Source organism: Phyllobates terribilis, unplaced genomic scaffold (genome assembly GCF_046119375.1).
Source record: "Phyllobates terribilis strain yellow unplaced genomic scaffold, ASM4611937v1 Scaffold_52__1_contigs__length_9100884, whole genome shotgun sequence".
NCBI lineage: Eukaryota > Metazoa > Chordata > Amphibia > Anura > Dendrobatidae > Phyllobates > Phyllobates terribilis.
In genome coordinates this window covers 390,711-414,215 of record NW_027362812.1, presented here as the reverse complement: position 1 = coordinate 414,215, position 23,505 = coordinate 390,711, and the positions used below count along the sequence as shown (strand labels likewise).

At 47.5% G+C, this 23,505-nt stretch overlaps 12 non-coding genes and 1 pseudogene across 12 annotated transcripts; all 13 read right to left on the bottom strand.

Annotated features, from left to right (window-relative positions):
• Nucleotides 1–1,098: 1,098 nt before the first annotated feature.
• Nucleotides 1,099–1,289, bottom strand: LOC141191875 (U2 spliceosomal RNA). Its single transcript, XR_012265575.1, has one exon. It is a non-coding gene; the product is annotated as a U2 spliceosomal RNA (small nuclear RNA).
• Nucleotides 1,290–2,404: 1,115 nt separating this feature from the next.
• On the bottom strand, nt 2,405–2,595 carry LOC141191874 (U2 spliceosomal RNA). Its single transcript, XR_012265574.1, has one exon. It is a non-coding gene; the product is annotated as a U2 spliceosomal RNA (small nuclear RNA).
• A 1,115-nt stretch (nt 2,596–3,710) lies between these two features.
• On the bottom strand, nt 3,711–3,901 carry LOC141191873 (U2 spliceosomal RNA). The gene has a single exon (XR_012265573.1). It is a non-coding gene; the product is annotated as a U2 spliceosomal RNA (small nuclear RNA).
• Nucleotides 3,902–5,016: 1,115 nt separating this feature from the next.
• On the bottom strand, nt 5,017–5,207 carry LOC141191872 (U2 spliceosomal RNA). The gene has a single exon (XR_012265572.1). It is a non-coding gene; the product is annotated as a U2 spliceosomal RNA (small nuclear RNA).
• A 1,115-nt stretch (nt 5,208–6,322) lies between these two features.
• Nucleotides 6,323–6,513, bottom strand: LOC141191871 (U2 spliceosomal RNA). Its single transcript, XR_012265571.1, has one exon. It is a non-coding gene; the product is annotated as a U2 spliceosomal RNA (small nuclear RNA).
• Nucleotides 6,514–7,631: 1,118 nt separating this feature from the next.
• On the bottom strand, nt 7,632–7,822 carry LOC141191869 (U2 spliceosomal RNA). The gene has a single exon (XR_012265569.1). It is a non-coding gene; the product is annotated as a U2 spliceosomal RNA (small nuclear RNA).
• A 1,115-nt stretch (nt 7,823–8,937) lies between these two features.
• Nucleotides 8,938–9,130, bottom strand: LOC141192120 (U2 spliceosomal RNA). The gene has a single exon (XR_012265812.1). It is a non-coding gene; the product is annotated as a U2 spliceosomal RNA (small nuclear RNA).
• A 5,562-nt stretch (nt 9,131–14,692) lies between these two features.
• Nucleotides 14,693–14,772, bottom strand: LOC141192189 (U2 spliceosomal RNA; annotated as a pseudogene).
• Nucleotides 14,773–17,539: 2,767 nt separating this feature from the next.
• Nucleotides 17,540–17,730, bottom strand: LOC141191868 (U2 spliceosomal RNA). Its single transcript, XR_012265568.1, has one exon. It is a non-coding gene; the product is annotated as a U2 spliceosomal RNA (small nuclear RNA).
• Nucleotides 17,731–18,845: 1,115 nt separating this feature from the next.
• LOC141191867 (U2 spliceosomal RNA) lies at nt 18,846–19,036 on the bottom strand. The gene has a single exon (XR_012265567.1). It is a non-coding gene; the product is annotated as a U2 spliceosomal RNA (small nuclear RNA).
• A 1,115-nt stretch (nt 19,037–20,151) lies between these two features.
• LOC141192015 (U2 spliceosomal RNA) lies at nt 20,152–20,342 on the bottom strand. Its single transcript, XR_012265711.1, has one exon. It is a non-coding gene; the product is annotated as a U2 spliceosomal RNA (small nuclear RNA).
• A 1,114-nt stretch (nt 20,343–21,456) lies between these two features.
• On the bottom strand, nt 21,457–21,647 carry LOC141191866 (U2 spliceosomal RNA). The gene has a single exon (XR_012265566.1). It is a non-coding gene; the product is annotated as a U2 spliceosomal RNA (small nuclear RNA).
• Nucleotides 21,648–22,762: 1,115 nt separating this feature from the next.
• On the bottom strand, nt 22,763–22,953 carry LOC141191865 (U2 spliceosomal RNA). Its single transcript, XR_012265565.1, has one exon. It is a non-coding gene; the product is annotated as a U2 spliceosomal RNA (small nuclear RNA).
• Nucleotides 22,954–23,505: the final 552 nt, after the last annotated feature.

Here is a 23,505-nt window from a genome sequence, read left to right as displayed (position 1 = left end):
AACTACGGAGCCACCCAAGGATCCTGAAAAGTCCATTTGTGGAGATGAGCTCCTGGACTCCCGTTAAGAAGACATGTTGTCAACCTCTAGATCCCTTACATGCCTGCACTTTTCGGCTTGCTGCTGCTGCAATCCACGCGTTTTAGATCTGCATAACTCCACCTCTTTAAACACAGCACCTTCACCCCCTGCTGTTCCCACCCGCCTCAACACCGTTGGAAGGGAGGAGAACCAATTAAGGCGGGGGGTGGGGTGGAACGAGCAGCTGTCTACCCTTAGCAGGAGGGCTCCTGATTACATACCTCTCCTGCTGCTGCTGCTGCTGGCTGTCCAGCAGCAGACTGAAGGTGGCTGCTGCTGTGCACAGGTATATAAAGGCTCAGAGCCTATTATGACACGCGCAGCCAGCGTTCCATTGCCACATTCCATCTACTGCAGGCAGGATACCTGGCTGGCTGAATGTCGCTGAGAAGCTCACAGAGACCGCCATAAGCAACAGTTTAACAGAATGCCACAGACTAATCAACCAAACTTTTTGGGTTGGGTTCTCTTTTATAGTCTGCAGGCATTAAATGAAAGAAGTCAGTGTTCCAGCAGAAGGAGACAACGTTTCAGAAAAGGCATTGTAGCAAACCAAAAAAGAAATTTTAAGCGCAGCAGAGTAACCAGCGCACATACCTGTTAGCTCAGGTGAGTTTAAAAGGCTGCTGTTGATAACAAGGGCATTTGCTAAATAGATGGTGTGTGTGCAACAATATACTGAAAGGTCAATTATATTGTGCAGCTTATCTCACCACCTGTAGTTATTTAGGTGAAAGCTCCAAAATGCTTGCCTAATATGTCTGTTTATCCAAAAGGAAGTAAAAAGGGAGAGCTAGAAAGATAGCATTGCATCACATTACATGGCAATGCAATGCACAGTTGCTGAAGTTGAACCAAAATGAGCTTGTAATCTGGCTTCTGCAACTTTGAACATGAAAAATCCAATGAGGAGAAGAAAAGCAAAGCCAAAGAGTCCATCCCAAAATCCGACAAACAAGCAAAATGAACAAAAAACATTGAATTCAATTCTTTCTGATTTTAGAAACTGCATTAAAGAAGGGGTGCACCGGTCCTGGAGATACTGCAATACCAGGTCAATGCGTGGAGTGGACAGAGCAAGCTCTTTTTCCATCTCCCTGTTCTAAAAATCCATTTAATATATGGTCCCCAGATAGGGGACGTATCAGATATTAAACTGATAAGAACAGATACTACACTTGATCTTAGCCAAAAGGCCGAGAAGCGATAACCAGAATTGGTTTCAAACTACGGAGCCACCCAAGGATCCTGAAAAGTCCATTTGTGGAGATGAGCTCCTGGACTCCCGTTAAGAAGACATGTTGTCAACCTCTAGATCCCTTACATGCCTGCACTTTTCGGCTTGCTGCTGCTGCAATCCACGCGTTTTAGATCTGCATAACTCCACCTCTTTAAACACAGCACCTTCACCCCCTGCTGTTCCCACCCGCCTCAACACCGTTGGAAGGGAGGAGAACCAATTAAGGCGGGGGGTGGGGTGGAACGAGCAGCTGTCTACCCTTAGCAGGAGGGCTCCTGATTACATACCTCTCCTGCTGCTGCTGCTGCTGGCTGTCCAGCAGCAGACTGAAGGTGGCTGCTGCTGTGCACAGGTATATAAAGGCTCAGAGCCTATTATGACACGCGCAGCCAGCGTTCCATTGCCACATTCCATCTACTGCAGGCAGGATACCTGGCTGGCTGAATGTCGCTGAGAAGCTCACAGAGACCGCCATAAGCAACAGTTTAACAGAATGCCACAGACTAATCAACCAAACTTTTTGGGTTGGGTTCTCTTTTATAGTCTGCAGGCATTAAATGAAAGAAGTCAGTGTTCCAGCAGAAGGAGACAACGTTTCAGAAAAGGCATTGTAGCAAACCAAAAAAGAAATTTTAAGCGCAGCAGAGTAACCAGCGCACATACCTGTTAGCTCAGGTGAGTTTAAAAGGCTGCTGTTGATAACAAGGGCATTTGCTAAATAGATGGTGTGTGTGCAACAATATACTGAAAGGTCAATTATATTGTGCAGCTTATCTCACCACCTGTAGTTATTTAGGTGAAAGCTCCAAAATGCTTGCCTAATATGTCTGTTTATCCAAAAGGAAGTAAAAAGGGAGAGCTAGAAAGATAGCATTGCATCACATTACATGGCAATGCAATGCACAGTTGCTGAAGTTGAACCAAAATGAGCTTGTAATCTGGCTTCTGCAACTTTGAACATGAAAAATCCAATGAGGAGAAGAAAAGCAAAGCCAAAGAGTCCATCCCAAAATCCGACAAACAAGCAAAATGAACAAAAAACATTGAATTCAATTCTTTCTGATTTTAGAAACTGCATTAAAGAAGGGGTGCACCGGTCCTGGAGATACTGCAATACCAGGTCAATGCGTGGAGTGGACAGAGCAAGCTCTTTTTCCATCTCCCTGTTCTAAAAATCCATTTAATATATGGTCCCCAGATAGGGGACGTATCAGATATTAAACTGATAAGAACAGATACTACACTTGATCTTAGCCAAAAGGCCGAGAAGCGATAACCAGAATTGGTTTCAAACTACGGAGCCACCCAAGGATCCTGAAAAGTCCATTTGTGGAGATGAGCTCCTGGACTCCCGTTAAGAAGACATGTTGTCAACCTCTAGATCCCTTACATGCCTGCACTTTTCGGCTTGCTGCTGCTGCAATCCACGCGTTTTAGATCTGCATAACTCCACCTCTTTAAACACAGCACCTTCACCCCCTGCTGTTCCCACCCGCCTCAACACCGTTGGAAGGGAGGAGAACCAATTAAGGCGGGGGGTGGGGTGGAACGAGCAGCTGTCTACCCTTAGCAGGAGGGCTCCTGATTAAATACCTCTCCTGCTGCTGCTGCTGCTGGCTGTCCAGCAGCAGACTGAAGGTGGCTGCTGCTGTGCACAGGTATATAAAGGCTCAGAGCCTATTATGACACGCGCAGCCAGCGTTCCATTGCCACATTCCATCTACTGCAGGCAGGATACCTGGCTGGCTGAATGTCGCTGAGAAGCTCACAGAGACCGCCATAAGCAACAGTTTAACAGAATGCCACAGACTAATCAACCAAACTTTTTGGGTTGGGTTCTCTTTTATAGTCTGCAGGCATTAAATGAAAGAAGTCAGTGTTCCAGCAGAAGGAGACAACGTTTCAGAAAAGGCATTGTAGCAAACCAAAAAAGAAATTTTAAGCGCAGCAGAGTAACCAGCGCACATACCTGTTAGCTCAGGTGAGTTTAAAAGGCTGCTGTTGATAACAAGGGCATTTGCTAAATAGATGGTGTGTGTGCAACAATATACTGAAAGGTCAATTATATTGTGCAGCTTATCTCACCACCTGTAGTTATTTAGGTGAAAGCTCCAAAATGCTTGCCTAATATGTCTGTTTATCCAAAAGGAAGTAAAAAGGGAGAGCTAGAAAGATAGCATTGCATCACATTACATGGCAATGCAATGCACAGTTGCTGAAGTTGAACCAAAATGAGCTTGTAATCTGGCTTCTGCAACTTTGAACATGAAAAATCCAATGAGGAGAAGAAAAGCAAAGCCAAAGAGTCCATCCCAAAATCCGACAAACAAGCAAAATGAACAAAAAACATTGAATTCAATTCTTTCTGATTTTAGAAACTGCATTAAAGAAGGGGTGCACCGGTCCTGGAGATACTGCAATACCAGGTCAATGCGTGGAGTGGACAGAGCAAGCTCTTTTTCCATCTCCCTGTTCTAAAAATCCATTTAATATATGGTCCCCAGATAGGGGACGTATCAGATATTAAACTGATAAGAACAGATACTACACTTGATCTTAGCCAAAAGGCCGAGAAGCGATAACCAGAATTGGTTTCAAACTACGGAGCCACCCAAGGATCCTGAAAAGTCCATTTGTGGAGATGAGCTCCTGGACTCCCGTTAAGAAGACATGTTGTCAACCTCTAGATCCCTTACATGCCTGCACTTTTCGGCTTGCTGCTGCTGCAATCCACGCGTTTTAGATCTGCATAACTCCACCTCTTTAAACACAGCACCTTCACCCCCTGCTGTTCCCACCCGCCTCAACACCGTTGGAAGGGAGGAGAACCAATTAAGGCGGGGGGTGGGGTGGAACGAGCAGCTGTCTACCCTTAGCAGGAGGGCTCCTGATTACATACCTCTCCTGCTGCTGCTGCTGCTGGCTGTCCAGCAGCAGACTGAAGGTGGCTGCTGCTGTGCACAGGTATATAAAGGCTCAGAGCCTATTATGACACGCGCAGCCAGCGTTCCATTGCCACATTCCATCTACTGCAGGCAGGATACCTGGCTGGCTGAATGTCGCTGAGAAGCTCACAGAGACCGCCATAAGCAACAGTTTAACAGAATGCCACAGACTAATCAACCAAACTTTTTGGGTTGGGTTCTCTTTTATAGTCTGCAGGCATTAAATGAAAGAAGTCAGTGTTCCAGCAGAAGGAGACAACGTTTCAGAAAAGGCATTGTAGCAAACCAAAAAAGAAATTTTAAGCGCAGCAGAGTAACCAGCGCACATACCTGTTAGCTCAGGTGAGTTTAAAAGGCTGCTGTTGATAACAAGGGCATTTGCTAAATAGATGGTGTGTGTGCAACAATATACTGAAAGGTCAATTATATTGTGCAGCTTATCTCACCACCTGTAGTTATTTAGGTGAAAGCTCCAAAATGCTTGCCTAATATGTCTGTTTATCCAAAAGGAAGTAAAAAGGGAGAGCTAGAAAGATAGCATTGCATCACATTACATGGCAATGCAATGCACAGTTGCTGAAGTTGAACCAAAATGAGCTTGTAATCTGGCTTCTGCAACTTTGAACATGAAAAATCCAATGAGGAGAAGAAAAGCAAAGCCAAAGAGTCCATCCCAAAATCCGACAAACAAGCAAAATGAACAAAAAACATTGAATTCAATTCTTTCTGATTTTAGAAACTGCATTAAAGAAGGGGTGCACCGGTCCTGGAGATACTGCAATACCAGGTCAATGCGTGGAGTGGACAGAGCAAGCTCTTTTTCCATCTCCCTGTTCTAAAAATCCATTTAATATATGGTCCCCAGATAGGGGACGTATCAGATATTAAACTGATAAGAACAGATACTACACTTGATCTTAGCCAAAAGGCCGAGAAGCGATAACCAGAATTGGTTTCAAACTACGGAGCCACCCAAGGATCCTGAAAAGTCCATTTGTGGAGATGAGCTCCTGGACTCCCGTTAAGAAGACATGTTGTCAACCTCTAGATCCCTTACATGCCTGCACTTTTCGGCTTGCTGCTGCTGCAATCCACGCGTTTTAGATCTGCATAACTCCACCTCTTTAAACACAGCACCTTCACCCCCTGCTGTTCCCACCCGCCTCAACACCGTTGGAAGGGAGGAGAACCAATTAAGGCGGGGGGTGGGGTGGAACGAGCAGCTGTCTACCCTTAGCAGGAGGGCTCCTGATTACATACCTCTCCTGCTGCTGCTGCTGCTGGCTGTCCAGCAGCAGACTGAAGGTGGCTGCTGCTGTGCACAGGTATATAAAGGCTCAGAGCCTATTATGACACGCGCAGCCAGCGTTCCATTGCCACATTCCATCTACTGCAGGCAGGATACCTGGCTGGCTGAATGTCGCTGAGAAGCTCACAGAGACCGCCATAAGCAACAGTTTAACAGAATGCCACAGACTAATCAACCAAACTTTTTGGGTTGGGTTCTCTTTTATAGTCTGCAGGCATTAAATGAAAGAAGTCAGTGTTCCAGCAGAAGGAGACAACGTTTCAGAAAAGGCATTGTAGCAAACCAAAAAAGAAATTTTAAGCGCAGCAGAGTAACCAGCGCACATACCTGTTAGCTCAGGTGAGTTTAAAAGGCTGCTGTTGATAACAAGGGCATTTGCTAAATAGATGGTGTGTGTGCAACAATATACTGAAAGGTCAATTATATTGTGCAGCTTATCTCACCACCTGTAGTTATTTAGGTGAAAGCTCCAAAATGCTTGCCTAATATGTCTGTTTATCCAAAAGGAAGTAAAAAGGGAGAGCTAGAAAGATAGCATTGCATCACATTACATGGCAATGCAATGCACAGTTGCTGAAGTTGAACCAAAATGAGCTTGTAATCTGGCTTCTGCAACTTTGAACATGAAAAATCCAATGAGGAGAAGAAAAGCAAAGCCAAAGAGTCCATCCCAAAATCCGACAAACAAGCAAAATGAACAAAAAACATTGAATTCAATTCTTTCTGATTTTAGAAACTGCATTAAAGAAGGGGTGCACCGGTCCTGGAGATACTGCAATACCAGGTCAATGCGTGGAGTGGACAGAGCAAGCTCTTTTTCCATCTCCCTGTTCTAAAAATCCATTTAATATATGGTCCCCAGATAGGGGACGTATCAGATATTAAACTGATAAGAACAGATACTACACTTGATCTTAGCCAAAAGGCCGAGAAGCGATAACCAGAATTGGTTTCAAACTACGGAGCCACCCAAGGATCCTGAAAAGTCCATTTGTGGAGATGAGCTCCTGGACTCCCGTTAAGAAGACATGTTGTCAACCTCTAGATCCCTTACATGCCTGCACTTTTCGGCTTGCTGCTGCTGCTGCAATCCACGCGTTTTAGATCTGCATAACTCCACCTCTTTAAACACAGCACCTTCACCCCCTGCTGTTCCCACCCGCCTCAACACCGTTGGAAGGGAGGAGAACCAATTAAGGCGGGGGGTGGGGTGGAACGAGCAGCTGTCTACCCTTAGCAGGAGGGCTCCTGATTACATACCTCTCCTGCTGCTGCTGCTGCTGGCTGTCCAGCAGCAGACTGAAGGTGGCTGCTGCTGTGCACAGGTATATAAAGGCTCAGAGCCTATTATGACACGCGCAGCCAGCGTTCCATTGCCACATTCCATCTACTGCAGGCAGGATACCTGGCTGGCTGAATGTCGCTGAGAAGCTCACAGAGACCGCCATAAGCAACAGTTTAACAGAATGCCACAGACTAATCAACCAAACTTTTTGGGTTGGGTTCTCTTTTATAGTCTGCAGGCATTAAATGAAAGAAGTCAGTGTTCCAGCAGAAGGAGACAACGTTTCAGAAAAGGCATTGTAGCAAACCAAAAAAGAAATTTTAAGCGCAGCAGAGTAACCAGCGCACATACCTGTTAGCTCAGGTGAGTTTAAAAGGCTGCTGTTGATAACAAGGGCATTTGCTAAATAGATGGTGTGTGTGCAACAATATACTGAAAGGTCAATTATATTGTGCAGCTTATCTCACCACCTGTAGTTATTTAGGTGAAAGCTCCAAAATGCTTGCCTAATATGTCTGTTTATCCAAAAGGAAGTAAAAAGGGAGAGCTAGAAAGATAACATTGCATCACATTACATGGCAATGCAATGCACAGTTGCTGAAGTTGAACCAAAATGAGCTTGTAATCTGGCTTCTGCAACTTTGAACATGAAAAATCCAATGAGGAGAAGAAAAGCAAAGCCAAAGAGTCCATCCCAAAATCCGACAAACAAGCAAAATGAACAAAAAACATTGAATTCAATTCTTTCTGATTTTAGAAACTGCATTAAAGAAGGGGTGCACCGGTCCTGGAGATACTGCAATACCAGGTCAATGCGTGGAGTGGACAGAGCAAGCTCTTTTTCCATCTCCCTGTTCTAAAAATCCATTTAATATATGGTCCCCAGATAGGGGACGTATCAGATATTAAACTGATAAGAACAGATACTACACTTGATCTTAGCCAAAAGGCCGAGAAGCGATAATCAGAATTGGTTTCAAACTACGGAGCCACCCAAGGATCCTGAAAAGTCCATTTGTGGAGATGAGCTCCTGGACTCCCGTTAAGAAGACATGTTGTCAACCTCTAGATCCCTTACATGCCTGCACTTTTCGGCTTGCTGCTGCTGCAATCCACGCGTTTTAGATCTGCATAACTCCACCTCTTTAGACACAGCACCTTCACCCCCTGCTGTTCCCACCCGCCTCAACACCGTTGGAAGGGAGGAGAACCAATTAAGGCGGGGGGTGGGGTGGAACGAGCAGCTGTCTACCCTTAGCAGGAGGGCTCCTGATTACATACCTCTCCTGCTGCTGCTGCTGCTGGCTGTCCAGCAGCAGACTGAAGGTGGCTGCTGCTGTGCACAGGTATATAAAGGCTCAGAGCCTATTATGACACGCGCAGCCAGCGTTCCATTGCCACATTCCATCTACTGCAGGCAGGATACCTGGCTGGCTGAATGTCGCTGAGAAGCTCACAGAGACCGCCATAAGCAACAGTTTAACAGAATGCCACAGACTAATCAACCAAACTTTTTGGGTTGGGTTCTCTTTTATAGTCTGCAGGCATTAAATGAAAGAAGTCAGTGTTCCAGCAGAAGGAGACAACGTTTCAGAAAAGGCATTGTAGCAAACCAAAAAAGAAATTTTAAGCGCAGCAGAGTAACCAGCGCACATACCTGTTAGCTCAGGTGAGTTTAAAAGGCTGCTGTTGATAACAAGGGCATTTGCTAAATAGATGGTGTGTGTGCAACAATATACTGAAAGGTCAATTATATTGTGCAGCTTATCTCACCACCTGTAGTTATTTAGGTGAAAGCTCCAAAATGCTTGCCTAATATGTCTGTTTATCCAAAAGGAAGTAAAAAGGGAGAGCTAGAAAGATAGCATTGCATCACATTACATGGCAATGCAATGCACAGTTGCTGAAGTTGAACCAAAATGAGCTTGTAATCTGGCTTCTGCAACTTTGAACATGAAAAATCCAATGAGGAGAAGAAAAGCAAAGCCAAAGAGTCCATCCCAAAATCCGACAAACAAGCAAAATGAACAAAAAACATTGAATTCAATTCTTTCTGATTTTAGAAACTGCATTAAAGAAGGGGTGCACCGGTCCTGGAGATACTGCAATACCAGGTCAATGCGTGGAGTGGACAGAGCAAGCTCTTTTTCCATCTCCCTGTTCTAAAAATCCATTTAATATATGGTCCCCAGATAGGGGACGTATCAGATATTAAACTGATAAGAACAGATTTTTTGATTGAATATATCTTTTATTAGCACAAAAAATAAGTTAACAGACAGTGTACAGTGCCGCAGCCCAGTACACACAGAATTCTACATCATATTTACATAGCATGAGGATACGACGCACTAACTAGACACATCACACCCCTATGCTACACAAAACACTCAATCTGAAAGAAAAAGCATGTCAATCAATACAGTACGACGAACCGTGATAAGGGATGGGGATTGGGAAAAAGTGGATGGGGAGGGGAAAATCACAGGCCCGAAGCTTTATTGAAAGACAAGACACATAAGGGGAGAGGGGGAGGAGGGGTTTAGTCCTCGTCCTCGTCCTCCGGACCGTCCATGATGGAATAGTCTCTGAGCAGGCTGTGGATCAGCCTGCGGCAGTCCTGGATGGACATCCTCTCCCTCCTCAAGATGAGCCGGTTCCTGGCGACCCAAACGGCATCCTTGAAGCAGTTCATAAGGCGCCAAGCCTCCTGGATGGCTCCGACGGTATGAACCCCAGGGAAGAGTCCGTAAAGCACAGAATGGTGCGATAGGCTCGCCCTGGGGACAGAGTTCCTCAGGTCGTCCTCAAGTGCAGTCAATAGGCGCTGTGCAAATCCGCAGTCCCAAAAAGTGTGCAAAGATGTTTCCTCCACGAAGGGGCACCTTGGGCAGTACCGGGTCTTGCACAGGTTCCGGGCATGCATGAATGACCGGACGGGCAGTCCGCCCTGAATCGCCATCCACGACAAGTCCTTGTGCCCGTTGGTCAGCCTGTCAGACGACACATTTGTCCACACAGTCTCCAGCGTGTCCTGGTGAAGTCCTGTGATGTTCTCCACGTCATCCTTGGCTCTGATTAGCTTGTGGATAGTTTTGGGCTTCCACAAGTCGGGCTTGAGTCCCTCCAGTTGATGCTCCCCCACAAATCGAACGACGTCTCCGTAGAACCATGGCGTCGTCCAGTTGTAGGGGAAGGAGCTGTCCCACTTGTCCCAGCCGAGTCGCCTCCAAAGAGGAAGCAGGAAGAAGCGAGACATGGACCTGCCCGCGGAGCCATTCTTGACTTGCAAAGTCCGGCGGACACAATCACACACAAAAGAGGATCGCAGGAGGGTGGGGATATCTGGAACGCCCTTCCCACCCTTGCGAGGCTCCTTGTACATGACGGCCCGCCTGACTCTGTCCATCTTGGATCCCCAGACAAAGTGAAACACTGTCCTGGTAATGGCCCTGCACACAGTGACGTGTGGGGGCCAGGCCTGCGCCGTGTACTGCAAGACGGGCAGGACCTCATTACGCAGGACGAGTGCCTTACCCTCACAAGTGAGGTGTCTGAGGCTCCAGAGTCCGATCCGTTGCTTCACCTTGGCCAAGCGTTCTTGCCAGGACTTGAGGGCCGCTCCTTCCTTCCCGAACCAGACTCCCAGCACCTTGAGGAAATCCGGTTGAATGTTGAAGGGGAAGGGGGCGGAGGAGGCCGGCTGCCAATCCCCGAAGAGCATGGCTTCCGACTTCCTGCAGTTGACTTTGGCCCCTGAAGCCCGGCCGAACCTCTCACACGTCTGGACGAGGGCGTCGACTGAACCACGATCAGCGCAGAAGACGGTGACGTCGTCCATGTAGAGCGAGCACTTGACCTCGTGTCGTCCCGGACCCGGTGCGGTGATCCCTCTGATCTCTCCATTCTGCCGGATAGCCTCTGCGAAGAGTTCTATAACACAAACAAAAAGAAGAGGTGATAGAGGGCAGCCTTGTCTGACCCCAGAGAGGACAGGGAAGGGGTCAGTCTTCCAGCCGTTCACCAACACCGAGCTGTGGATATCAAAATACATCAGACGGACATACGAACAAAACATGTTACCCAAACCTAACCGGTGCAGAGCTCGGCCCATGAACTCGTGGGAAACCCGGTCGAAGGCCTTCTCCTGATCCAAGGAGACCAGGGCCGCGTGTGCGCGGCGGACCTTGATGTACTCGACCGTGTCCCGCACGAGAGCGAGGCTGTCTGCGATGCGACGTCCAGGGATGCCGCAGGTCTGGTCCGGGTGGATGATCCGTCCGATGACCGTCTTAAGTCGTGTCGCCATCGTCTTGGCCAGGATCTTGTAGTCCACGTTGAGCAGAGTGATGGGACGCCAATTCCTCAGGTCGCACCTCTCTCCCTTCCGCTTGTACAGGATCGTGACCATTCCTTCCCTCAAAGATGGAGGCATTCTACCCTCCACCACCATCTCCTCGTACAGGTCCAACAGGTCCGGACAGATGAGGTCTCCCAGCGCTACATAGAGCTCCGCTGGAAGACCATCACTGCCCGGGGTCCTGCCGGTCCTAAAGGATTTAGCGGCAGAGAGCAATTCGCCCACCATCAGAGGTTTGTCCAAGGCTGCCGTGCCTGCAGGATCAAGATGGTTAGTGATACCTGACAGGAACTTATCAGCAGCGTCGGGGTCGGTAGTCTTGTGGGAGTAGAGTTCGCTGTAGAAGTCGCTGACGACCCTCATCACGTCCTCCTTCCCACGTCGCATGTTTCCGCTCTCGTCTCGCAGCTCGTTCAGGGGCGTGTGACCGGCATGAAGTTTCCTGAAAAAGAATGAGTTACATTTCTCACCCTTCTCCAGATTCTCCACTTTGGAACGGAAGATGATTCGCTTGGACTCCTCCTCAAAGTGCCTTTTCAGGCTCTTCTTGGTCTCCTCCAGCTCCTCCCTCACGTCCCAGCCGCAGTGAAGAAGGTCCTGCAGCGACCGCAGCTCGCACTGCAGCCCTCTGAAGTCCCTCCTCTTCTCACACTCCTGTTGTCGACCCTTGGCCTGAAAGAAACAGCGAAACTCAAGTTTAACATATTCCCACCAATCAGAGACTGTTTGGAAGCTACCCTTGTAGGACTGCCACATTGCGTAGGCTGCTCTCAGCTCCTCCACGACTTCATCCTGAGCCAGCAGAGCACAATTCAGCTTCCAGGAGCCGGGGCCGGACGGAAAACCGTCGCCGAGGACACCTTGTAAGTGAATGGCTCTGTGGTCGGAGAAGAAGCAGGAGACCATCGAGTGCCTACTCTGCCTGACTGCCCGAGAGGTGAACACAAAGTCAATCCTGGAGCAGAGTGAGCCATCGGGTCGGCTCCACGAATAGTTCGTGGAGCCTCTCCCCATGGAGCCCACCACGTCCTGAAGAGAGGCCTCGGTTACCATCTCGATGAGCAGCTTGGACGTGATGTCCAACTTGGCAGATGTGCCAGAACTACGACCGTCCTCCTCGATGGGGCAGTTGAAATCCCCGGCCATCACTAAGGTCCTGGTGGTGGCAAGCTGAAGCCGCAGGGTCTGGAAAAGCTCCAAACGCTCATTCTTCAGTGGGGACGCATACACGTTGATGAACCTGACAGGTTCCCCCGCCCAGTTGCCATCTACAACAAGAGCCCTGCCGCAGATGAGCTCCTGGACGGACTCAAGCGTGAATGCGCCCCCCCTGATCAGAATTGCGACCCCCGCAGACTTGCAGTCACCCCCACCGGACCAGTAGGATGGACCGTGGGACCACTCCCTGGCCAGATGTTTGAAGGACCTAGAGGAGGGAAGGGAACATTCCTGCAACATATAAACATCACACAACTGGGAAGTAAGGAAGGCATAAATAGTCTGACATCTGAACTTGTCCTTGATGCTCCTGACATTAATGGAAAATAAGTTAATATTAGCCATCATGTAGGGAAAAAAGAAAAAGTTAGCGCAGGCAATACACCTTAGTTACCACTCCGGTCGGGTGGTCCCTCGTCGGTGTTGACTGCTGGTGACGGGATCACCAGCAGGCCCTCTTCCTCCATCTGGTCAAGCAGCGCGGCCTCAATCTCGGCGACCACCAGTTCCTCCTCTTCTGGCTCGGCCACCAGGGTCTCAACCATGTGCTCCATCTCTTCTGGCTCAGGGAGGGTATCCTCCTTTTCGCCTACGAAATCCAGAATCTTCTTTTTGGAGGATTCAGTAGCAGGGCTGTCCTCCACCTTCCTCTTTCCCCGGGTTGGAACTGGGGAGACAAGAAGGGGAAAATCCTCCTCGGAATAGATAGCGGCGGGTGGAGGAAAGGTTAATTCCACCGCTACCATGGTCTGGGGAGGGAGAGTGGCTGCCGGGGCAGGGGAAAGGACACCTGCTGAGGAGTAGGGGAAGGAGGAAGAGGAAGTGGAATCCTCAGCAGGGGTGGCCGGGGTGGGGGGGGATTGGACGGGGGTGGCAGGGGGAGGGATCGAGAGAGGGGTGACAGAACTCTTACCCTCCTTTGACTTTTTCTTCTGCTTTGGAGCTGCTGGGACCGTCGCTGGGGCTTTGGCCACCGACTCCTTGACCGCTTTGGCCTTGGTCGTCTCGGCCTTGGCCGCTGGGGCCTTGGTCGTCGCGTCCTTGACCTTCACAGGCCTGGTCGTCGGGGCCTTGTCCTCCGTAGCTGGGGTCGTCGCAACCACCGATGCCCAGGATCTCTCACGCCTGGGGCAATCCTTGTACAGATGAGCCGCCAGCCCACACAGGTTGCAGGACGTCTTCTTCGGGCAGTCCTTCGAGCTGTGTCCCGTCACTCGACAAATCCTGCAGGCATCCTCCTTGCAGTCCTTCATCTCGTGGCCGTTCTTGCCGCATCTCCTGCAGTTCCGCGGCATGTCCGGGTAATAGATGAGGCCGTAGGAGTTGCCCAGGGAGAATGTCGGGGGCAGGTGCCGAAGTCCGTCTGAGTACGCCAGGTCCCTGTGAAGTCTAACGGTCACCGACCACTTACCTGTCCAGAAGCCGAGTCCATTCAGGATGTGAGAGGGTTCCTTCACAACCAAACAGAAGCGTCTCAGGAAGGTACAGATGTCTTGGCCTGGGGTGTGCGGGTTGCGCATGGAGACCGTGATCCTCCTTTCATCCCTCTGGATAGGGCAGCTACCTGTAAAGGCAGAGAAAGAATTATCCGGTCCTTTTGCGCTTACCATTTCCCAGAACCTCCTGCAGGTGTTCACAGTGGCGAAGGTGACGAAGAAGATCCCCGTCAAGAAGGTCTGGATGCTGAGGGTGTCCGACCTGGAGAAGCCTCGATCCAGCAGCATCTTCTGGCAGAACACGTCCGAGGACATGTCCGGCACCCTCCCATCCACTTCCTTCAGCTTCAGGGCCACCGTCTGCCGCATCCATGGCTCCAGGGCTGGAGCTTCGTGGCGGGGCTTCTGGGGTCCCTTCTGCTGGCCAGTCGTGGAGGCAGAGTCCTTGGGGTCAGAATCGGCTCCTGGCTGGGCCCTCCTGGCTGTCCCCAGCTCCAGGCTCTTCTTTTCGGCCTTCCTCGCAGCGCTTGCCATGGCTTTCCTCCTGCAGTTACTTCTTGGAGCTGGATCTGGAACTCTTCCCGGAATGGGTGGAGCTATGGAGATTCTTCTCCCGTCGTGTTCTGGACAAATTCCCCGAAAGGTCTTTGTCTCGATGATTTTCTTCCTCGAAGATTCCACAGGACAGCCCGATTCTTCTCCGAGTCTTCGTCTTCTTCTGGATTCTTTAGAGCTTCTTCCTCCCACCGATATCCGCCTTCGTTCTCTGATGTCAGCTGGGCTCCGAAGCTCTTCTCCTTCCGAGTTCGATCGCTCTCATCAAGTGTAGATCGTAGCTCTTGTGTTCTTAAAAGAACAGATACTACACTTGATCTTAGCCAAAAGGCCGAGAAGCGATAACCAGAATTGGTTTCAAACTACGGAGCCACCCAAGGATCCTGAAAAGTCCATTTGTGGAGATGAGCTCCTGGACTCCCGTTAAGAAGACATGTTGTCAACCTCTAGATCCCTTACATGCCTGCACTTTTCGGCTTGCTGCTGCTGCAATCCACGCGTTTTAGATCTGCATAACTCCACCTCTTTAAACACAGCACCTTCACCCCCTGCTGTTCCCACCCGCCTCAACACCGTTGGAAGGGAGGAGAACCAATTAAGGCGGGGGGTGGGGTGGAACGAGCAGCTGTCTACCCTTAGCAGGAGGGCTCCTGATTACATACCTCTCCTGCTGCTGCTGCTGCTGGCTGTCCAGCAGCAGACTGAAGGTGGCTGCTGCTGTGCACAGGTATATAAAGGCTCAGAGCCTATTATGACACGCGCAGCCAGCGTTCCATTGCCACATTCCATCTACTGCAGGCAGGATACCTGGCTGGCTGAATGTCGCTGAGAAGCTCACAGAGACCGCCATAAGCAACAGTTTAACAGAATGCCACAGACTAATCAACCAAACTTTTTGGGTTGGGTTCTCTTTTATAGTCTGCAGGCATTAAATGAAAGAAGTCAGTGTTCCAGCAGAAGGAGACAACGTTTCAGAAAAGGCATTGTAGCAAACCAAAAAAGAAATTTTAAGCGCAGCAGAGTAACCAGCGCACATACCTGTTAGCTCAGGTGAGTTTAAAAGGCTGCTGTTGATAACAAGGGCATTTGCTAAATAGATGGTGTGTGTGCAACAATACAGTTATATGAAAAAGTTTGGGCACCCCTATTAATCTTAAGCTTAATGTTTTATAAAAATTGGTGTTTTTGCAACAGCTATTTCAGTTTGATATATGTAATAACTGTTGGACACAGTAATGTTTCTGCCTTGAAATGAGGTTTATTGTACTAACAGAAAATGTGCACTCTGCATTCAAACAAAATTTGACAGGTGCATAAGTATGGGCACCTCACCAGAAAAGTGACATTAATATTTAGTAGATCCTCCTTTTGCAAAAATAACAGCCTCTCGTCGCTTCCTGTAGCTTTTAATGAGTTCCTGGATCCTGGATGAAGGTATTTTTGACCATTCCTCTTTACAAAACAATTCCAGTTCAGTTAAGTTTGATGGTCGCCGAGCATGGACAGCCCTCTTCAAATGATCCCCCAGATGTTCAATGATATTCATGTCTGGGGACTGGGATGGCGATTCCAGAACATTGTAATTGCTCCTCTACATGAATGCCTGAGTAGATTTGGAGCGGTGTTTTGGATCATTGTCTCGCTGAAAGATCCATCCCCTGCGTAACTTCAACTTTATCACTGATTCTTGAACATTATTGTCAAGAATCTGCTGATACTGAGTGGAATCCATGCGTCCCTCAACTTTAACAAGATTCCCGGTGCCGGCATTGGCCACACAGCCCCAAAGCATGATGGAACCTCCACAAAATTTTACTGTGGGTAGCAAGTGTTTTTCTTGGAATGCTGTGTTTTTTTGCCGCCATGCATAACGCCTTTTTGTATGACCAAACAACTCAATCTTGGTTTCATCAGTCCACAGGACCTTCTTCCAAAAAGAAATTGGCTTCTCCAAATGTGCTTTTGCATACCTCAGCCGACTCTGTTTGTGGCATGCTTGCAGAAACGGCTTCTTTCGCATCACTCTCCCATACAGCTTCTCCTTGTGCAAAGTGCGTTGTATAGTTGACCGATGCACAGTGACACCATCTGCAGCAAGTTGATGCTGCAGCTCTCTGGAGGTGGTCTGAGGATTGTCCTTGACTGATCTCACCATTCTTCTTCTCTGCCTTTCTGATGTTTTTCTTGGCCTGCCACTTCTGGCCTTAACAAGAACTTTCCCTGTGTTCTTCCATTTCCTTACTATGTTCCTCACAGTGGAAACTGACAGGTTAAATCTCTGAGACAGCTTTTTGTATCCTTCCCCTGAACAACTATGTTGAATAATCTTTGTTTTCAGATCATTTGACAGTCGTTTTGAGGAGCCCATGATGCCACTCTTCAGAGGAGATTCAAACAGGAGAAAAACTTGCAAGTGGCCACTTTAAGTAGCTTTTCTCATGATTGCATACACCTGTCTATGAAGTTCAAAGCTCAATGAGGTTACAAAACCCAAAAAAGTGCTTTAGTAAGTCAGTAAAAAGTAGGTAGGAGTACTTAAAACAAGAAAATGATAAGGGTGCCCATACTTATGCACCTGTCAAATTTTGTTTGAATGCAGATTGCACATTTTCTGTTAGTACAATAAACCTCATTTCAAGGCAGAAACATTACTGTTTCCAACAGTTATTACATATATCAAACTGAAACAGCTGTTGCAAAAACACCAATTTTTATAAAACATTAAGCTTAAGATTAATAGGGGTGCCCAAACTTTTTCATATAACTGTATACTGAAAGGTCAATTATATTGTGCAGCTTATCTCACCACCTATAGTTATTTAGGTGAAAGCTCCAAAATGCTTGCCTAATATGTCTGTTTATCCAAAAGGAAGTAAAAAGGGAGAGCTAGAAAGATAGCATTGCATCACATTACATGGCAATGCAATGCACAGTTGCTGAAGTTGAACCAAAATGAGCTTGTAATCTGGCTTCTGCAACTTTGAACATGAAAAATCCAATGAGGAGAAGAAAAGCAAAGCCAAAGAGTCCATCCCAAAATCCGACAAACAAGCAAAATGAACAAAAAACATTGAATTCAATTCTTTCTGATTTTAGAAACTGCATTAAAGAAGGGGTGCACCGGTCCTGGAGATACTGCAATACCAGGTCAATGCGTGGAGTGGACAGAGCAAGCTCTTTTTCCATCTCCCTGTTCTAAAAATCCATTTAATATATGGTCCCCAGATAGGGGACGTATCAGATATTAAACTGATAAGAACAGATACTACACTTGATCTTAGCCAAAAGGCCGAGAAGCGATAACCAGAATTGGTTTCAAACTACGGAGCCACCCAAGGATCCTGAAAAGTCCATTTGTGGAGATGAGCTCCTGGACTCCCGTTAAGAAGACATGTTGTCAACCTCTAGATCCCTTACATGCCTGCACTTTTCGGCTTGCTGCTGCTGCAATCCACGCGTTTTAGATCTGCATAACTCCACCTCTTTAAACACAGCACCTTCACCCCCTGCTGTTCCCACCCGCCTCAACACCGTTGGAAGGGAGGAGAACCAATTAAGGCGGGGGGTGGGGTGGAACGAGCAGCTGTCTACCCTTAGCAGGAGGGCTCCTGATTACATACCTCTCCTGCTGCTGCTGCTGCTGGCTGTCCAGCAGCAGACTGAAGGTGGCTGCTGCTGTGCACAGGTATATAAAGGCTCAGAGCCTATTATGACACGCGCAGCCAGCGTTCCATTGCCACATTCCATCTACTGCAGGCAGGATACCTGGCTGGCTGAATGTCACTGAGAAGCTCACAGAGACCGCCATAAGCAACAGTTTAACAGAATGCCACAGACTAATCAACCAAACTTTTTGGGTTGGGTTCTCTTTTATAGTCTGCAGGCATTAAATGAAAGAAGTCAGTGTTCCAGCAGAAGGAGACAACGTTTCAGAAAAGGCATTGTAGCAAACCAAAAAAGAAATTTTAAGCGCAGCAGAGTAACCAGCGCACATACCTGTTAGCTCAGGTGAGTTTAAAAGGCTGCTGTTGATAACAAGGGCATTTGCTAAATAGATGGTGTGTGTGCAACAATATACTGAAAGGTCAATTATATTGTGCAGCTTATCTCACCACCTGTAGTTATTTAGGTGAAAGCTCCAAAATGCTTGCCTAATATGTCTGTTTATCCAAAAGGAAGTAAAAAGGGAGAGCTAGAAAGATAGCATTGCATCACATTACATGGCAATGCAATGCACAGTTGCTGAAGTTGAACCAAAATGAGCTTGTAATCTGGCTTCTGCAACTTTGAACATGAAAAATCCAATGAGGAGAAGAAAAGCAAAGCCAAAGAGTCCATCCCAAAATCCGACAAACAAGCAAAATGAACAAAAAACATTGAATTCAATTCTTTCTGATTTTAGAAACTGCATTAAAGAAGGGGTGCACCGGTCCTGGAGATACTGCAATACCAGGTCAATGCGTGGAGTGGACAGAGCAAGCTCTTTTTCCATCTCCCTGTTCTAAAAATCCATTTAATATATGGTCCCCAGATAGGGGACGTATCAGATATTAAACTGATAAGAACAGATACTACACTTGATCTTAGCCAAAAGGCCGAGAAGCGATAACCAGAATTGGTTTCAAACTACGGAGCCACCCAAGGATCCTGAAAAGTCCATTTGTGGAGATGAGCTCCTGGACTCCCGTTAAGAAGACATGTTGTCAACCTCTAGATCCCTTACATGCCTGCACTTTTCGGCTTGCTGCTGCTGCAATCCACGCGTTTTAGATCTGCATAACTCCACCTCTTTAAACACAGCACCTTCACCCCCTGCTGTTCCCACCCGCCTCAACACCGTTGGAAGGGAGGAGAACCAATTAAGGCGGGGGGTGGGGTGGAACGAGCAGCTGTCTACCCTTAGCAGGAGGGCTCCTGATTACATACCTCTCCTGCTGCTGCTGCTGCTGGCTGTCCAGCAGCAGACTGAAGGTGGCTGCTGCTGTGCACAGGTATATAAAGGCTCAGAGCCTATTATGACACGCGCAGCCAGCGTTCCATTGCCACATTCCATCTACTGCAGGCAGGATACCTGGCTGGCTGAATGTCGCTGAGAAGCTCATAGAGACCGCCATAAGCAACAGTTTAACAGAATGCCACAGACTAATCAACCAAACTTTTTGGGTTGGGTTCTCTTTTATAGTCTGCAGGCATTAAATGAAAGAAGTCAGTGTTCCAGCAGAAGGAGACAACGTTTCAGAAAAGGCATTGTAGCAAACCAAAAAAGAAATTTTAAGCGCAGCAGAGTAACCAGCGCACATACCTGTTAGCTCAGGTGAGTTTAAAAGGCTGCTGTTGATAACAAGGGCATTTGCTAAATAGATGGTGTGTGTGCAACAATATACTGAAAGGTCAATTATATTGTGCAGCTTATCTCACCACCTGTAGTTATTTAGGTGAAAGCTCCAAAATGCTTGCCTAATATGTCTGTTTATCCAAAAGGAAGTAAAAAGGGAGAGCTAGAAAGATAGCATTGCATCACATTACATGGCAATGCAATGCACAGTTGCTGAAGTTGAACCAAAATGAGCTTGTAATCTGGCTTCTGCAACTTTGAACATGAAAAATCCAATGAGGAGAAGAAAAGCAAAGCCAAAGAGTCCATCCCAAAATCCGACAAACAAGCAAAATGAACAAAAAACATTGAATTCAATTCTTTCTGATTTTAGAAACTGCATTAAAGAAGGGGTGCACCGGTCCTGGAGATACTGCAATACCAGGTCAATGCGTGGAGTGGAGAGAGCAAGCTCTTTTTCCATCTCCCTGTTCTAAAAATCCATTTAATATATGGTCCCCAGATAGGGGACGTATCAGATATTAAACTGATAAGAACAGATACTACACTTGATCTTAGCCAAAAGGCCGAGAAGCGATAACCAGAATTGGTTTCAAACTACGGAGCCACCCAAGGATCCTGAAAAGTCCATTTGTGGAGATGAGCTCCTGGACTCCCGTTAAGAAGACATGTTGTCAACCTCTAGATCCCTTACATGCCTGCACTTTTCGGCTTGCTGCTGCTGCAATCCACGCGTTTTAGATCTGCATAACTCCACCTCTTTAAACACAGCACCTTCACCCCCTGCTGTTCCCACCCGCCTCAACACCGTTGGAAGGGAGGAGAACCAATTAAGGCGGGGGGTGGGGTGGAACGAGCAGCTGTCTACCCTTAGCAGGAGGGCTCCTGATTACATACCTCTCCTGCTGCTGCTGCTGCTGGCTGTCCAGCAGCAGACTGAAGGTGGCTGCTGCTGTGCACAGGTATATAAAGGCTCAGAGCCTATTATGACACGCGCAGCCAGCGTTCCATTGCCACATTCCATCTACTGCAGGCAGGATACCTGGCTGGCTGAATGTCGCTGAGAAGCTCACAGAGACCGCCATAAGCAACAGTTTAACAGAATGCCACAGACTAATCAACCAAATTTTTGGGTTGGGTTCTCTTTTATAGTCTGCAGGCATTAAATGAAAGAAGTCAGTGTTCCAGCAGAAGGAGACAACGTTTCAGAAAAGGCATTGTAGCAAACCAAAAAAGAAATTTTAAGCGCAGCAGAGTAACCAGCGCACATACCTGTTAGCTCAGGTGAGTTTAAAAGGCTGCTGTTGATAACAAGGGCATTTGCTAAATAGATGGTGTGTGTGCAACAATATACTGAAAGGTCAATTATATTGTGCAGCTTATCTCACCACCTGTAGTTATTTAGGTGAAAGCTCCAAAATGCTTGCCTAATATGTCTGTTTATCCAAAAGGAAGTAAAAAGGGAGAGCTAGAAAGATAGCATTGCATCACATTACATGGCAATGCAATGCACAGTTGCTGAAGTTGAACCAAAATGAGCTTGTAATCTGGCTTCTGCAACTTTGAACATGAAAAATCCAATGAGGAGAAGAAAAGCAAAGCCAAAGAGTCCATCCCAAAATCCGACAAACAAGCAAAATGAACAAAAAACATTGAATTCAATTCTTTCTGATTTTAGAAACTGCATTAAAGAAGGGGTGCACCGGTCCTGGAGATACTGCAATACCAGGTCAATGCGTGGAGTGGACAGAGCAAGCTCTTTTTCCATCTCCCTGTTCTAAAAATCCATTTAATATATGGTCCCCAGATAGGGGACGTATCAGATATTAAACTGATAAGAACAGATACTACACTTGATCTTAGCCAAAAGGCCGAGAAGCGATAACCAGAATTGGTTTCAAACTACGGAGCCACCCAAGGATCCTGAAAAGTCCATTTGTGGAGATGAGCTCCTGGACTCCCGTTAAGAAGACATGTTGTCAACCTCTAGATCCCTTACATGCCTGCACTTTTCGGCTTGCTGCTGCTGCAATCCACGCGTTTTAGATCTGCATAACTCCACCTCTTTAAACACAGCACCTTCACCCCCTGCTGTTCCCACCCGCCTCAACACCATTGGAAGGGAGGAGAACCAATTAAGGCGGGGGGTGGGGTGGAACGAGCAGCTGTCTACCCTTAGCAGGAGGGCTCCTGATTACATACCTCTCCTGCTGCTGCTGCTGCTGGCTGTCCAGCAGCAGACTGAAGGTGGCTGCTGCTGTGCACAGGTATATAAAGGCTCAGAGCCTATTATGACACGCGCAGCCAGCGTTCCATTGCCACATTCCATCTACTGCAGGCAGGATACCTGGCTGGCTGAATGTCGCTGAGAAGCTCACAGAGACCGCCATAAGCAACAGTTTTACAGAATGCCACAGACTAATCAACCAAACTTTTTGGGTTGGGTTCTCTTTTATAGTCTGCAGGCATTAAATGAAAGAAGTCAGTGTTCCAGCAGAAGGAGACAACGTTTCAGAAAAGGCATTGTAGCAAACCAAAAAAGAAATTTTAAGCGCAGCAGAGTAACCAGCGCACATACCTGTTAGCTCAGGTGAGTTTAAAAGGCTGCTGTTGATAACAAGGGCATTTGCTAAATAGATGGTGTGTGTGCAACAATATACTGAAAGGTCAATTATATTGTGCAGCTTATCTCACCACCTGTAGTTATTTAGGTGAAAGCTCCAAAATGCTTGCCTAATATGTCTGTTTATCCAAAAGGAAGTAAAAAGGGAGAGCTAGAAAGATAGCATTGCATCACATTACATGGCAATGCAATGCACAGTTGCTGAAGTTGAACCAAAATGAGCTTGTAATCTGGCTTCTGCAACTTTGAACATGAAAAATCCAATGAGGAGAAGAAAAGCAAAGCCAAAGAGTCCATCCCAAAATCCGACAAACAAGCAAAATGAACAAAAAACATTGAATTCAATTCTTTCTGATTTTAGAAACTGCATTAAAGAAGGGGTGCACCGGTCCTGGAGATACTGCAATACCAGGTCAATGCGTGGAGTGGACAGAGCAAGCTCTTTTTCCATCTCCCTGTTCTAAAAATCCATTTAATATATGGTCCCCAGATAGGGGACGTATCAGATATTAAACTGATAAGAACAGATACTACACTTGATCTTAGCCAAAAGGCCGAGAAGCGATAACCAGAATTGGTTTCAAACTACGGAGCCACCCAAGGATCCTGAAAAGTCCATTTGTGGAGATGAGCTCCTGGACTCCCGTTAAGAAGACATGTTGTCAACCTCTAGATCCCTTACATGCCTGCACTTTTCGGCTTGCTGCTGCTGCAATCCACGCGTTTTAGATCTGCATAACTCCACCTCTTTAAACACAGCACCTTCACCCCCTGCTGTTCCCACCCGCCTCAACACCGTTGGAAGGGAGGAGAACCAATTAAGGCGGGGGGTGGGGTGGAACGAGCAGCTGTCTACCCTTAGCAGGAGGGCTCCTGATTACATACCTCTCCTGCTGCTGCTGCTGCTGGCTGTCCAGCAGCAGACTGAAGGTGGCTGCTGCTGTGCACAGGTATATAAAGGCTCAGAGCCTATTATGACACGCGCAGCCAGCGTTCCATTGCCACATTCCATCTACTGCAGGCAGGATACCTGGCTGGCTGAATGTCGCTGAGAAGCTCACAGAGACCGCCATAAGCAACAGTTTAACAGAATGCCACAGACTAATCAACCAAACTTT